Raw genomic sequence first — 16,141 nt, forward strand, 5'->3', positions numbered from 1 at the left:
AGATTAGTCAGAGAGAAAAATGATGTGGTCTGAAGTACTAGAAAAGTACAAAGTTTAAGAACCACTGAGGAAGTACAGCACGACTCTTCCTGCATCTGTGAGATGAGCAAACTTTGACCATTGGCCGCTAATATACAACGAAAACCTAATCACTTTAGGCTGACCAACCGTTGGTTAGCTAGTTGTTGACCTCAGGTCTTCCCCGAAGACCAGGGAAAACAAAAACAACAACAACCTGTCAAGAAAAAAAATAATATCCAACCATCCCACCACGTCCCGGCGGAAGCCATAGATGACCCAAGACGTACCTGTAGTGGGACTTGATATTAATACATGTCTTAACCTAATCATCGACGACGGTAATAAGGGTCACAAGGGCAACGATAGAGGCAATTAACGATGCTCTTTTGTCATTGTTGGCCACAAACGTCAGGTAGTTACGAGCCGTCGCGTCACCTGATCCTTCAAAACAATGTGGTGATGGTAGTGTGTGTGTGTGTGTTGATCACCAGCAGCAGTTTGGGAGGCTAATGCACCCTGGTGCAGAGGAGGAGGGAGGGAAAACCCCCACCATTGTATTATTATGAGGCAGTGGATGACATTACTGCCTTCCCCAGGGCGACGTCCATGATCCCGTCACGGCGGCTGGAGTGTGGCTCACTGGGAGTCGTGAGAGTTGCCAGAGAAGTGCATGACACTGGGGGAGGTGAGAGGCTTCCTTCCCGGCACACAGGCGCTCTCTCTGCTGCTACTCGTATAACCCAGTGGTCACCCCTGGGGGTCTGATGTGCGTGTGCCCAGTGGGAAATATATATACATAGAATGATAGACATATGCCATCTAATCAAGATGTGAATAGTAAAGCTAAGGTTGTTGTGGGACGGTGGCAAACATGATCAGTTCTGTGGATAAAACATGAGTGGGTCACACTTGCTTATTGGTTTGTTGTGGAACTGTCCTGAATCAGGTATAACAAGGGAGCTTGTCTTTGAGTGCTTCCACGTCATTAACTTTGAGTATTATATACTTATTTATGGAATGGTAAGGATTATTGTTGAGAATAAACATGTTTTGGGGTATATTCTCTAACTTACAATGAGGAAAGTCTTATTTTGGAATCCTGAAGATCATGGAAAGTCTTGGTTGAAGTAGTAGAACATAAATCATGTGTATTAATTACCTAAACTTACGAAATCCATACCAAACTTTCATCAGCAGTTGAAATTTATCTAATTTTCTATTTTATTCGAAACCTATGTGATTGTTATGGTCTTGTGTTTACAGACACTTGCTAGGAGGTCTGTTCATTGATGCATATGTAGATACACTTCAACACATTCTCGCAAACCAACATGTTGCAAGACAGACTACCATATGGTGAGACGAGGCAGGTGATAATGACATTGGGATAATTGGAGTATGGCATAGGAAATTAAGGTAAAGCTTAACCCCTATGAGATTGGGTGAGGTTTTCATGGGTTTTGTTGATTTCTGTATGTTTTTCACTTGTATGTAAATCAGTCCCGCAGTTTTTGTGATCATCATAGCTCTCCGTACAAGAACAGAAAATATCACAGGTTGTAATCTGTGCTGTTTGATAGATCATTCCATAAGATTTATGATATTTCACTTCCCCAACTTTTGAGGTGACAGCACTAAGTATAACTTTGCCCTTTAAGTGAATTCTACTGTAGCATATGCTCAATATTTCTGTAAATGAAAGATGTGGTAGTAAGTGGGGTATGATCGAGAGAGCAGACCAGAGTGTGCTGAATGGTTTGGGCACATGGAGGCAATGGGATAAGAAAGATTGACAGAGAGATATAGGTGTTTGAATTGGAGAGAGCATTAGGAAATGTTAGAGCAAGAAGAGACGGAAGGGCCTGAACTTTCAGTTGAGTGAGAGGATTGTTTTAGATAGATTGAATAGGCTTGATATAGTACATGGGGGTGATGTACTATTGGTGGGCCAGACCAGAGCAGATGAAATGGTGAAGAGTAACCATAGAGTGATTGATGGGGTTTGCTTGTGAGTGGCAAGTACTGATTTTGGTGCATTATACATGACAAGGATAGTTTACATGTGAAATTGAGGAGATTGTTTGTTTGCTCCAGTTACTCCCTCACAAAAGCCAGGAAGTCAGTTGGTAAAAATATTTATTTTATTTATTTTATAAAATATATTAATACAAAAATAATATTGAAGTCTCAGATCTTTAGGACCAATTAATGTTCTGGTTTTGGAATGGTAATGATTTTAGAAATTCATGGGTCACAGATGGTGGTTTGAACATATAACCTCAGTAAATTGTTTTCAATAACTAATGCATATGTAAATGTTTTTTGTGATACAAAATATTTCTCATACCCTTGTAGCTCAAGTTAATGGTAACCCTCAGTGTGCTGGGCTCAGGATTTTGGAAGTTCATAGATTTTAGAAATATATTTTTTCTGCATCCTGTCTCTAATATAGCCATTTTGATAAATAGATATGGCAGTAAAGGGCTATAGAGTGTCTCAGAAATGCAACTTTTCCAGGATTATACTTAAGGGTAGTCATGTCATTGAAATGATCAGTGTAATATTTTTGATAAACTACCATAGAACTTATTAGTATTTTGAACTGGAACTGTTACACAGATATCTTAAATACTGAAGTATATTATATACCTTTAATCTTTTAAGGGGTATGTCTGCTTTGCCTAGATATTATATCTTCCACGGTTTATAAAATGCATTAATTTTTGGTAAACCGTTATTGCAGGGGCACCCTGTACATTTAGGAGAGATGCATTGTGATTGACTCTTTATATGCTGTAGAGATGATTTAGACTTGCACAGCATAATCTGAAGCTTTTTTATTGGATGATAATGGTTAAGTTATTTTGGGGAGGGTTATGAAGATTATAGTGCGTGTGGGACAGTTTATCTTAAGGTGAAACATTTCTAGTAATCAGCAGAACCAGTGAAAACTTCCACCTGACTTCCCCTAGTAGCTGTGACTTACCATGATTTTCATTGTTTCAGTTAACATATTTCATACACATCCATCATTTTGGCATTTTGCCAATTGCCATAAAACGTAAGTAGGCAACAGCACAATTGGTGAGTGGTGGCACTGCCACTCTCCCTTTCAACAATTGATCATTCCATGTGGTCCCCACTCTAGCACTAGTGATGGATTATGAATACTAGCAGAAAGTAGGTTGGGGTTTCTTAGGTTCTGTCGAATATATTTGGTTCACTTGTATGTTACCTGGAAATTGTCCTGCATTTTTCCCTGATAGTTTGTAGGCTTCCCAACTATCACTCTCAGTGCTGGTCTACATCACATCTACATATTGCATGACATTTTTTGATACCAGATAAGTATTTATAGCAAATTGATGTTATTCTCATGGTGCCCCTAAATTAAATTTTATTCTTTTAGCATTCATTTGTTAAAAAAAAATGGCTGACAATGAAATAAAGGTTAAAGTATCAAACATAAATAAATTGAAAATTTACTTTCCTTTATTTGTAAACCATTTTGCAGTAAAGAAAGTAGCTCTTTGTGATTTTCTTGGGCTATCCTTAATTAATGTCAATGTATGTACATATTTGTAATTGTATATTTGTCCTGTGTACATACTCACTGTGAAATTTGTATAGTGACCAACTGAATGAGTATCTATCAATCAGTCTCTTTGTCTAATAGTAAATGGTCTGGATGATGTTTTTCCTAGGAAGTTAATGGTACTTTATAGTCTCATGGTGCCTCTAAAGTAAAATTCTATTTTTTAGCACATTCTTAAAAAAAGATTGACAACCCTAAAATAAAGGTTGAAGTATCTTACATATATGAATTGAACATTTACTATTCTTTATTTCTAATCAATTTTGCAGTAAAGGAAATAAATCTCTTGTGATTTTCCTCAGGTATCCTTGATACATTATTTGTAATTATATGTTTGTTCTGCGTGTATGCTCACTGGGAAATTTGTATAATGACTAACATAATGAATATCTGTCAGTCTGTCACAATCTCTAATGTCAGATGGTCTAGATGATGTTTAATTAGGAAGCTTATGGTACTGTATATTTTATATCTCTTAATGTATAAACCAAAGGGAAAAAAGTAGAAAGTTTTCATTTACAGAAATAATATGATAGATCTCAAAATGTTCATTATTTTTTCATACTCCATTGCTGTTTCCCGCATTAGCATGGTAGTGCTAAGAAACAGAGTAAGAAAGACACATCCACTGACATACACATATATGTACATACATGGGAGGGTATCAATTGAGAGGATGAAGGCATACACAGAGCATCAGATTGGGGAAGAGCAGTGTGGTTTCAGAAGTTTTAGAGGATGTGTGGATCAGGTGTTTGCTTTGAAGAATGTATGTGAGAAATACTTAGAAAAACAACTGGATTTGTATGTAGCATGTATGGATCTGGAGAAGGTATATGATATAGTTGACAGAGATGCTCTGTGGAAGGTATTAAGAGTATATGGTGTGGGAGGTAAGTTGCTAGAAGCATTGAAAAGTTTTTATCGAGGATGTAAAGCATGTGTACGAGTAGGAAGAGAGGAAAGTGATTGGTTCCCATTGAATGTCGGTTTGTAGCAGGGGTGTGTGATGTCTCCATGGTTGTTTAATTTGTTTATGGATGGGGTTGTTAGAGAGATGAATGCAAGAGTTTGGGAGAGAGGAGCAAGTATGCAGTCTGTTGTGAATGAAAGGGATTGGGAAGTGAGCCAGTTGTTGTTCGCTGATGATACAGCGCTGGTGGCTAATTTGGGTGAGAAACTGTAGAAGCTAGTGACTTGAGTTTGGTAAAGTGTGTGAAACAAGAAAGCTGAGAGTAAATGTGAATGAGAGCAAGGTTATTAGGTACAGTAGGGTTAAGGGACAAGTCAACTGGGAGGTAAGTTTGAATGGAGAAAAACTGGAGGAAGTGAAGTGTTTTAGATATCTGGGAGTGGATTAAACAGTGGATGGAACCATGGAAGCGGAAGTGAGTCACATGGTGGGGGAGGGGGTGAAGGTTCTGGGAGTGTTGAAGAATGTGTGGAAAGCGAGAACATTATCTCGTAAAGCAAAAATGGGTATGTTTGAAGGAATAGTGGTTCCAACAATGTTATATGGTTGCGAGGTGTGGGCTATAGATAGAGTTGTGCGGAGGAGGGTGGATATGTTGGAAATGTGATGTTTGAGGGCAATATGTGGTGTGAGGTGGTTTGATCGAGTAAGTAATGAAAGGGTAAGAGAGATGTGTGGTAATAAAAAGATTGTGGTTGAGAGAGCAGAAGATGGTGTATTGAAATGGTTTGGTCACATGAAGAGAATGAGTGAGGAAAGATTGACAAAGAGGATATATTTGTCAGAGGTGGAGGGAACGAGGAGAAGCGGAAGACCAAATTGGAGGTGGAAGGATGTTGTGAAAAAGATTTTGAGCGTTTGCTCAAAATCTTTTTCACTTCATCCTTCCACCTCCAATTTGGTCCCCCACTTCTTGTTCTCTCCACCTCTGACACATGTATCCTCTTTGTCAATCTTTCCTCACTCATTCTATCCATATGTTCAAACCATTTCAACGCACCCTCTTCTGCTCTCTCAACTACTCTTTTTATTTCCCCACATTTTTCTTACCCTGTCACTGCTTACTCAATCAAACCACCTCACATCACATATTGTCTTCAAACATCTCATTTCTAACACATCCACCCTCCTCTGTAGAACCCTATCCATAGCCCATGCCTCGCAACCACATAATATTGTTGGAGCTACAATTCTTTCAAACATACGTATTATTGCTCTCTGAGATAATGTTCTCTCCTTCCACACATTCATCAATCCTAGAACCTTCGCCCTCTCATCCATCCACTGACTTACTTCCATGGTTCCATTTGCTACTAAATCCACTCCCAGATATCGAAAACACTTCACTTTCTCCAATTTTTCTCTATTCATACTTGCTTCCCAATAAAATTGTCCATGAACCTTACTGAACCTAGTAACCATGCTCTTACTCACATTTACCCTCAATTTTTTCCTTTTACACACTTTTCCAAACTCGGTCACCAACTTCTGCTGGTTCTCACTCAAACTGGCCACAAGAGCTGTATCATCATCAACAAACAACTGACTCAATTCCCAGGCCCTCTCATCCCCAACAGACTACATACTCGCCCTTCTCTCCAAAACTCTTGCATTTATCTCCCTAACCACCCCATCCATAAGCAAATTAAACAACCATGGGGACATCACACACTCCTTCTGCATACACATTCCTTACGTCCTTGGTAAAGACTTTTCTCCTATTCTAGCAGCTTACCTCCCTTACTATATACTCTTAAAACCTTCCACAAAGCATCTCTATCACATGCCCTCTCCAGATCCGTAAACGCTACATAAAAATCCATCTGTTTTTCTAAGTATTTCCCTCATCCATATTCTTCAAAGCAAACACCTGATCCACACATCTTCAACCAATTCTGAAACCACACTGCTTTTACCCTCTCACTCAATACCCTCCCATATAATTTCTCAGGAATACTTAACGAACTTATACGTCTGTAGTTTGAACACTCACCTTTATCCCCTTTGCCTTTATACATTTCACCATGATCCATACATATATTGAATATCCTTACCAACCAATCAACAACACAGTCACCCCCTTTCTTAATGAATTCCACTGAAATACCTTCCAAACCCACCGTGTTGTCGGATTTCATCCTCCACAAAGTTTTCATTACCTCTTTTCTCTTAACCAAACCATTCTCCTTGACCCCCTCACTTTGCACACCACCCTAACCAAAACACCCTACATCTGCCACTCTATCATCAAACACATTCAGCAAACTTTCAAATTACTCACTCCATCTCCTCACTTCATCACTACCTATTATTACTTCCCCCTTGCCCCCTTCACCAATGTTCCCATTTGTTTTTCTTATCTTATACACATTATTCATCTCCTTCCAAAGCATCTTTTTATTCTCCCTAAAGTTTAATGATACTCTCTCACCCCAGTGCTCATTAGCCCTCTTTTTCAACCCTTGCACCTTCCTCTTGACCTCCTGCTGCTTTCTTTTGTACATCTACCAATCATTTGCACTCCTTCCTTTAAGTATCATCCAAACGCCTCTCTTTTCTCTTTCACCAACAACTTTACTTTTTCATCCCACGACTCACTACCCTTTCTGATCTGCCCACCTCCAACCTTTCTCATGCCACATGCATAAATAAATGTGAATAAGAGCAAGGCTATTAGGTACACTAGGGTTGAGGGACAAGTCAGTTGGGAGGTAAGTTTGAATGGAGAAAAACTGGAGGAAGTGAAGTGTTTTAGATATCAGGGAGTGGATTTGGCAGCGGAAGGAACCATGGAAGTGGAAATGAGTCATCGGGTGGGGGAGGGGGCAAAAGTTTTGGGAGCGTTGAAAAATGTGTGGAAGTCGAGAACATTATCTTGGAAAGCAAAAATGGGTATGTTTGAAGGAATTTCCAGCCCCCCGCTCCCTTTCCTTATAATTGCCTTCTACAAGACGCAGGGAGTACGTGGGAAGCATTCTTTCTCCCCATCCCCAGAGATGATATATGGACATGTATATATTCCGATGAATCCACGGGGAAAATGAAACACGATAAGTTCCCAAGTGCACTTTCGTGTAATAATCACATCATCAGGGGAGACATGAGAGAAATAAAAGTCAATTGATATACATCAAAGAGATGAAGCTAGGACGCCATTTCGTAAACTTGTGATTCTCCAAAACATACGTATGTTTTGGACAATCACATATATCCTCTTTGTCAGTCTTTCCTTACTCATTCTCTCCATGTGACCAAACCATTTCAAAACACCCTCTTCTGCTCTCTCAACCACACTCTTTTTATTACCACACATCTGTCTCACCCTTTTATTACTTACTCGATTAAACCACCTCACACCACATATTGTCCTCAAACATCTCATTTCCAGCCAATCCACCCTCCTCCACCCAACTCTATCTATAGCCCACGCCTCACAACCATATAACATTGTTGGAACCACTATTCCTTCAAACATACCCATTTTTGCTTTCCAAGATAACGTTCTCAACTTCCACACATTCTTCAATGCTCCCATAACTTTCGCCCCCTCCCCAACCCTATGATTCATTTCCGCTTCCATAGTTCCATCCACTGCCAAATCCACTCCCAGATATCTAAAACTCTTCACTTCCTCCAGTTTTTCACCAGTCAATCTTACCTCCCAATTGACTTGTCCCTCAACTCTACTGTACCTAATAACCTTGCTCTTATTCACATTTACACTCAGCTTTCTTCCTTCACACACTTTACCAAACTCAGTCACCATCTTCTGCAGTTTCTCTCCCGAATCAGCCACCAGAGCTGCATCATCAGCGAACAACAACCTGACTCACTTCCCAAGCTCTCTCATCCACAACTGACTGCATACTTGCCCCTCTTTCCAAAACTCTTGCATTCACCTCCCTAACAACCCCATCCATAAACAAATTAAACAACCATGGAGACACACGCACACCTTCAGCAAACCAACATTCATTGAGAACGAATCACTTTCCTCTCTTCCTACACATACACATGCCTTACGTCCTCGATAAAACCTTTCACTGCTTCTAACACTTACCTCCCACACCATATATTCTTAATGCCTTCCACAGAGCATCTCTATCAACTCTGTCATATGCCTTCTCCAGATCCATAAATGCTACATACAAGTCCATTTGCTTTTCTAAGTATTTCTCACATGCATTCTTCAAAGCAAACACCTGATCCACACATCCTCTACCACTTCTGAAACCTCACTGCTCTTCCCCAATCTGATGCTCTGTACATGCCTTCACCCTCTCAATCAATACCCTCCCATATAATTTTCCAGGAATACTCAACAAACTTATACCTCTGTAATTTGAGCACTCACCTTTGTCCCCTTTGCCTTTGTATGATGGCACTATGCAAGCATTCCGCCAATCCTCAGGCACCTCACCATGAATCATATATACATTAAGTAACCTTACCAACCAGTCAACAATACAGTCACCCCCTTTTTTAATATATTCCACTGCAATCCCATCCAAACCCACTGCCTTGCCGACTTTCATCTTCCGCAAAGCTTTTACTACCTCTTCTCTGTTTACCAAATCATCCTCCCTGACCCTCTCACTTTGCACACCACCTTGACCAAAACACCCTATATCTGCCACTCTATCATCAAACACATTCAGCAAACCTTCAAAATACTCACTCCATCTCCTTCTCACATCACCACTACTTGTTATCACCTCCCCATTAGCCCCCTTCACTGAAGTTCCCATTTGTTCCCTTGTCTTACGCACTTTACTTACCTCCTTCCAAAACATCTTTTTATGCTCCCTAAAATCTAATGATACTCTCTCACCCCAACTCTCATTTGCCCTCTTTTTCACCTCTTGCACCTTTCTCTTGACCTCCTGCCTCTTTCTTTTATACATCTCCCACTCATTTGCATTATTTCCCTGCAAAAATTGTCCAAATGCCTCTCTCTTCTCTTTCACTAATAATCTTACCTCTTCATCCCACCATTCACTACCCTTTCAATCTTTCTATCCCTGGGGATAGGGGAGAAAGAATACTTCCCACGTATTCCCTGCGTGTCGTAGAAGGCGACTAAAAGGGAAGGGAGTGGGGGCTGGAAATCCTCCCCTCATTTCTTTTTTTTTTAATTTTTCAAAAGAAGGAACAGAGAAGGGGACCAGATGAGGACATTCCCTCAAAGGTCCAGTCCTCTGTTCTTAACGCTACCTCACTAACGCGGGAAATTGCGAATAGTATGAAAGAAAAGAAAAAACTCTGTGTGTGTATATATATGTATATGGTTGTCTGTATCCTTGCGTTACCTCACTAACGCGGGAAACAGCGACAAAGCAAAATAAATAAATATATATTATCATTATTTATCCCTGGGGATAGGGGAGAAAGAATACTTCCCACGTATTCCCTGCGTGTCGTAGAAGGCGACTAAAAGGGAAGGGAGCGGGGGGCTGGAAATCCTCCCCTCTCATTTTTCTTTTTTTTTTTTTCCAAAAGAAGTAACAGAGAAGTGGGTCAGGTGAGAATATTCCCTCAAAGGCCCAGTCCTCTGTTCTTAATGCTACCTCGCTATCGCGGGAAATGGCGAATAGTATGAAAGAAAGAAAGAAATATTATCATTATTATTATTATTATTATTTTGCTTTGTCGCTGTCTCCCGCGTTAGTGAGGTAACGCAAGGATACAGACGAAAGAATGGCCCAAGCCACTCACATACACATGTATATACATACACGTCCAGACTCGCAAATATACATACCTCTACATGTCAACGTATACATATATTTACACACACAGACATATACATATATACACATGTACATAATTCATACTGTCTGCCTTTATTCATTCCCATCGCCACCCTGCCACACATGAAATAACAATCCCCTCCCCCCTCATGTGTGTGAATTAGTGCTAGGAAGACAACAAAGGCCCCATTCGTTCACAATCAGTCTCTAGCTGTCATGTAATAATGCACCGAAACCACAGCTTGCTTTCCACATCCAGGCCCCACAGAACTTTCCATGGTTTACCCCAGATGCTTCACATGCCCTAGTTCAATCCATTGACGGCACGTCGACCCCGGTATACCACATCGTTCCAATTCACTCTATTCCTTGCACGCCTTTCACCCTCCTGGATGTTCAGGCCACGATCACTCAAAATCTTTCTCACTCCATCTTTCCACCTCCAATTTGGTCTCCCACTTCTCCTTGTTCCCTCCACCTCTGACACGTATATCCTCTTGGTCAATCTTTCCTCACTCATTCTCTCCATGTGACCAAACCATTTCAAAACACCCTCTTGTGCTCTCTCAACCACACTCTTTTTATTACCACACATCTCTCTTACCCTATTATTACTTCCTCGATCAAACACCTCACACCACATATTGTCCTCAAACATCTCATTTATGCACACAACTCTATCCATAGCCCACACCTCGCAACCATACAACTTTGTTGGAACCACTATTCCTTCAAACATACCCATTTTTGCTTTCCGAGATAATGTTTTCGACTTCCACACATTCTTCAAGGCTCCCAGAATTTTCGCCCCCTCCCCCATGCTCTGATTCACTTCTGATTCCATGGTTCCATACGCTGCCAAATCCACTCCCAGATATCTAAAACACTTCACTTCCTCCAGTTTTTCTCCATTAAAACTTACCTCCCATTTGACTTGTCCCTCAACCCTACTGTACCTAATAACCTTGCTCTTATTCACATTTACTCTCAGCTTTCTTCTTTCACACACTTTACCAAACTGAGTCACCAGCTTCTGCAGTTTCTCACATGAATCAGCCACCAGCGCTGTATCATCAGTGAACAACTGACTCACTTCCCGAGTTCTCTCATCCACAACTGACTGCATACTTTCCCCTCTTTCCAAAACTCTTGCATTCACCTCCCTAACAACCCCATCCATAAACAAAGTAAACAACCATGGAGACATCACACACCCCTGCCACAAACCCACATTCACTGAGAACCAATCACTTTCCTCTCTTTCTACACGTACGCATGCCTTACATCCTCGATAAAAACTTTTCACTGCTTCAAACAGTTTGCCTTCCACACCATATTTTCTTAATACTTTCCATATATATATATATATTTTTTTATTCATACTATTCACCATTTCCCGCAATAGCGAGGTAGCGTTAAGAACAGAGGACTGGGCCTTTGAGGGAATATCCTCACCTGGCCCCCTTCTCTGTTCCTTCTTTTGGAAAATTAAAAAAAAACGAGAGGGGAGGATTTCCAGCCACTCGCTCCCTCCCCTTTTAGTCGCCTTCTACGACACGCAGGGAATACATGGGAAGTTTTCTTTCTCCCCTATCCCAGGGATAAATATATATATATATATATATTATCCCTGGGGATAGGGGAGAAAGAATACTTCCCACGTATTCCCTGCGTGTCGTAGAAGGCGACTAAAAGGGAAGGGAGCGGGGGGCTGGAAATCCTCCCCTCTGGGTTTTTTTTAATTTTCCAAAAGAAGGAACAGAGAAGGGGGCCAGGTGAGGATTTTCCCTATAAGGCCCAGTCCTCTGTTCTTAACGCTACCTCGCAAATGCGGGAAATGGCGAATAGTATGAATAGTGTGGTTTCAGAAGTGGTAGAGGATGTGTGGATCAGGTGTTTGCTTTGAAGAATGTATGTGAGAAATACTTAGAAAAGCAAATGGATTTGTATGTAGCATTTATGGATCTGGAGAAGGCATATGATAGAGTTGATAGAGATGCTCTGTGGAAGGTATTAAGAATATATGGTGTGGGAGGCAAGTTGTTAGAAGCAGTGAAAAGTTTTTATCGAGGATGTAAGGCATGTGTACGTGTAGGAAGAGAGGAAAGTGATTGGTTCTCAGTGAATGTAGGTTTGCGGCAGGGGTGTGTGATGTCTCCATGGTTGTTTAATTTGTTTATGGATGGGGTTGTTAGGGAGGTGAATGCAAGAGTTTTGGAAAGAGGGGCAAGGATGAAGTCTGTTGGGGATGAGAGAGCTTGGGAAGTGAGTCAGTTGTTGTTCGCTGATGATACAGCGCTGGTGGCTGATTCATGTGAGAAACTGCAGAAGCTGGTGACTGAGTTTGGTAAAGTGTGTGAAAGAAGAAAGTTAAGAGTAAATGTGAATAAGAGCAAGGTTATTAGGTACAGTAGGGTTGAGGGTCAAGTCAATTGGGAGGTGAGTTTGAATGGAGAAAAACTGGAGGAAGTAAAGTGTTTTAGATATCTGGGAGTGGATCTGGCAGCGGATGGAACCATGGAAGCAGAAGTGGATCATAGGGTGGGGGAGGGGGCGAAAATTCTGGGAGCCTTGAAGAATGTGTGGAAGTTGAGAACATTATCTCGGAAAGCAAAAATGGGTATGTTTGAAGGAATAGTGGTTCCAACAATGTTGTATGGTTACGAGACTTGGGCTATGGATAGAGTTGTGCGCAGGAGGTTGGATGTGCTGGAAATGAGATGTTTGAGGACAATATGTGGTGTGAGGTGGTTTGATCGAGTAAGTAACGTAAGGGTAAGAGAGATGTGTGGAAATAAAAAGAGCGTGGTTGAGAGAGCAGAAGAGGGTGTTTTGAAATGGTTCGGGCACATGGAGAGAATGAGTGAGGAAAGATTGACCAAGAGAATATATATGTCGGAGGTGGAGGGAACGAGGAGAAGAGGGAGACCAAATTGGAGGTGGAAAGATGGAGTGAAAAAGATTTTGTGTGATCGGGGCCTGAACATGCAGGAGGGTGAAAGGAGGGTAAGGAATAGAGTGAATTGGAGCGATGTGGTATACCGGGGTTGACATGCTGTCAGTGGATTGAATCAAGGCATGTGAAGCGTCTGGGGTAAACCATGGAAAGCTGTGTAGGTATGTATATTTGCGTGTGTGGACGTATGTATATACATGTGTATGGGGGTGGGTTGGGCCATTTCTTTCGTCTATTTCCTTGCGCTACCTCGCAAACGCGGGAGACAGCGACAAAGCAAAAAATATATATATATATATATATATTCAGTCCAACTGCCTACGGCAGTTCTCGAGCACTGACTTCATCATGGAGCCTGGCATATTTTCAACACTTAAAAGAAAATGGTGTGTCATGGTCAGCATATGCACATATACGCTCAAGTGATGCTGCAGATTCTTTCTCAGGAAGCAAAAGGTGGCAACAACATTCGACGCTTACAGCAGGAAATAACTAAATATGCCATCAACAAGAGAACTACACAGAAAACTTTGTACAATGTATCCTGAGTGCCATGGGTGGTGCCCTCACTGGCTGCACACTTGTAGTTGGAGGTGATGGACGCTACTTTGGCAAGAAAGCTGTTGATATAATCATCAAGATGTGTGCAGCTAATGGGGTTCAGAATGAAAGATGAGATTTGCATTCTAAAATCAATGGTTTGATAGGTTCAAAAAGTGCTGGTTGGTCAGAATGGTATTCTCTCCACCCCGTGCGTGTCATGTATGATTCGAAAGTACAAAACTGCTCGTGGTATTGTCCTCACTGCAAGCCACAATCCTGGTGGACCAGATGCTGACTTTGGCATAAAATTCAACATCTCTAATGGAGAATCACCTGTCAAATATGTCGCATCAGCACTATGGAAAGAGGTTGGTGATGAGCTGAATTCAACAGGACCCCGAGGAGGAAGCTGCACGTCAAGAGCCACTAACCAAACACGTCTTGTGCTCTTGTATCAAGATGTTTGCCCCTCTCTTCATAGTTTGTTTTTAAGACCGATTTCGACGATGAAGGCCTGCACTGTGGCTGAGAGATTGACTTGAGGAGGCAGAAGTGATATGGTGACAGTGATTGTGTCAGCGTCGCGTCGCCTCGCTGCAGTGTATCGAGACAGACTTCCCCAGAACTTTTAAAGGGGAAGTAATGTTTATAGTTGTGTTAATGGAGTGATAGTTTTCATGCATGGTGTTTTTGACAAGAAAATAGTGAAGTTGGAGAAAAATGTAGCTTAGACATTGAAGCTTATTGATACAGTGGTGAAATTGATGAGAACTGCTATTGACGTTTGTGTGAATAAATTGTACATTTCCTTTTCCATAGCCAGGGGTTGAACCATTATGTGACATTCTTTTTTTTTTCATTCATTTCAATCTAAAAGTTTGTTTCTAAATTGTTTCTTACATTTTTCATATGTATATATATGTATGTGTGTGTGTGTGTGTGTATGTGCGTATGTGTGTGTATGTGTGTGTGTGTGTATATGTATATATATATGTATATTATCCCTGGGGATAGGGGTGAAAGAATACTTCCCACGTATTCCTCGCGTGTCGTAGAAAGCGACTAGAGGGGACGGGAGCGGGGGGCCGGAAATCCTCCCCTCCTTGTATTAACTTTCTAAAATGGGAAACAGAAGAAGGAGTCACGCGGGGAGTGATCATCCTCCTCGAAGGCTCAGAGTGGGGTGCCTAAATGTGTGTGGATGTAACCAAGATGTGAAAAAAGGAGAGATAGGTAGTATGTTTGAGGAAAGGAACCTGGATGTTTTGGCTCTGAGTGAAACGAAGCTCAAGGGTAAAGGGGAAGAGTGGTTTGGAAATGTCTGGGGAGTGAAGTCAGGGGTTAGTGAGAGGACAAGAGCAAGGGAAGGAGTAGCAATACTCCTGAAACAGGAGTTGTGGGAGTATGTGATAGAATGTAAGAAAGTAAATTCTCGATTAATATGGGTAAAATTGAAAGTTGATGGAGAGAGGTGGGTGATTATTGGTGCATATGCACCTGGGCATGAGAAGAAAGATCATGAGAGGCAAGTGTTTTGGGAGCAGCTGAATGAGTGTGTTAGCGGTTTTGATGCACGAGACCGGGTTATAGTGATGGGTGATTTGAATGCAAAGGTGAGTAATGTGGCAGTTGAGGGAATAATTGGTATGCATGGGGTGTTCAGTGTTGTAAATGGAAATGGTGAAGAGCTTGTAGATTTATGTGCTGAAAAAGGACTGATGATTGGGAATACCTGGTTTAAAAAGCGAGATATACATAAGTATACTTATGTAAGTAGGAGAGATGGCCAGAGAGCGTTATTGGATTACGTGTTAATTGACAGGCGTGCGAAAGAGAGACTTTTGGATGTTAATGTGCTGAGAGGTGCAACTGGAGGGATGTCTGATCATTATCTTGTGGAGGCTAAGGTGAAGATTAGTATGGGTTTTCAGAAAAGAGGAGTGAATGTTGGGGTGAAGAAGGTGGTGAGAGTGAGTGAGCTTGGGAAGGAGACCTGTGTGGGGAAGTACCAGGAGAGACTGTGTACAGAATGGAAAAAGGTGAGAACAATGGAAGTAAGGGGAGTGGGGGAGGAATGGGATGTATTTAGGGAATCAGTGATGGATTGCGCAAAAGATGCTTGTGGCATGAGAAGAGTGGGAGGTGGGCTGTTTAGAAAGGGTAGTGAGTGGTGGGATGAAGAAGTAAGAGTATTAGTGAAAGAGAAGAGAGAGGCATTTGGACGATTTTTGCAGGGAAAAAATGCAATTGAGTGGGAGAAGTATAAAAGAAAGAGACAGGAGGTCAAGAGAAAGGTGCAAGAG

General features: G+C 41.3%; 1 protein-coding gene across 2 annotated transcripts in view; it reads left to right on the forward strand.

Annotated features, from left to right (window-relative positions):
* Positions 1–462: 462 nt before the first annotated feature.
* Positions 463–16,141, forward strand: part of Bem46 (abhydrolase domain containing 13-like protein Bem46) — a 103,768-nt gene continuing 88,089 nt past the window's right edge. The window contains exon 1 of one of the 2 annotated variants that reach the window (XM_071661100.1): positions 463–787. The gene's annotated coding sequence lies outside the window, so the exon portion shown is untranslated. The remainder of the gene's footprint in view (positions 788–16,141) is intronic. The other variant, XM_071661101.1, reaches the window with a different exon arrangement.

The sequence above is a fragment of the Panulirus ornatus genome, chromosome 73 (genome assembly GCF_036320965.1).
Source record: "Panulirus ornatus isolate Po-2019 chromosome 73, ASM3632096v1, whole genome shotgun sequence".
NCBI lineage: Eukaryota > Metazoa > Arthropoda > Malacostraca > Decapoda > Palinuridae > Panulirus > Panulirus ornatus.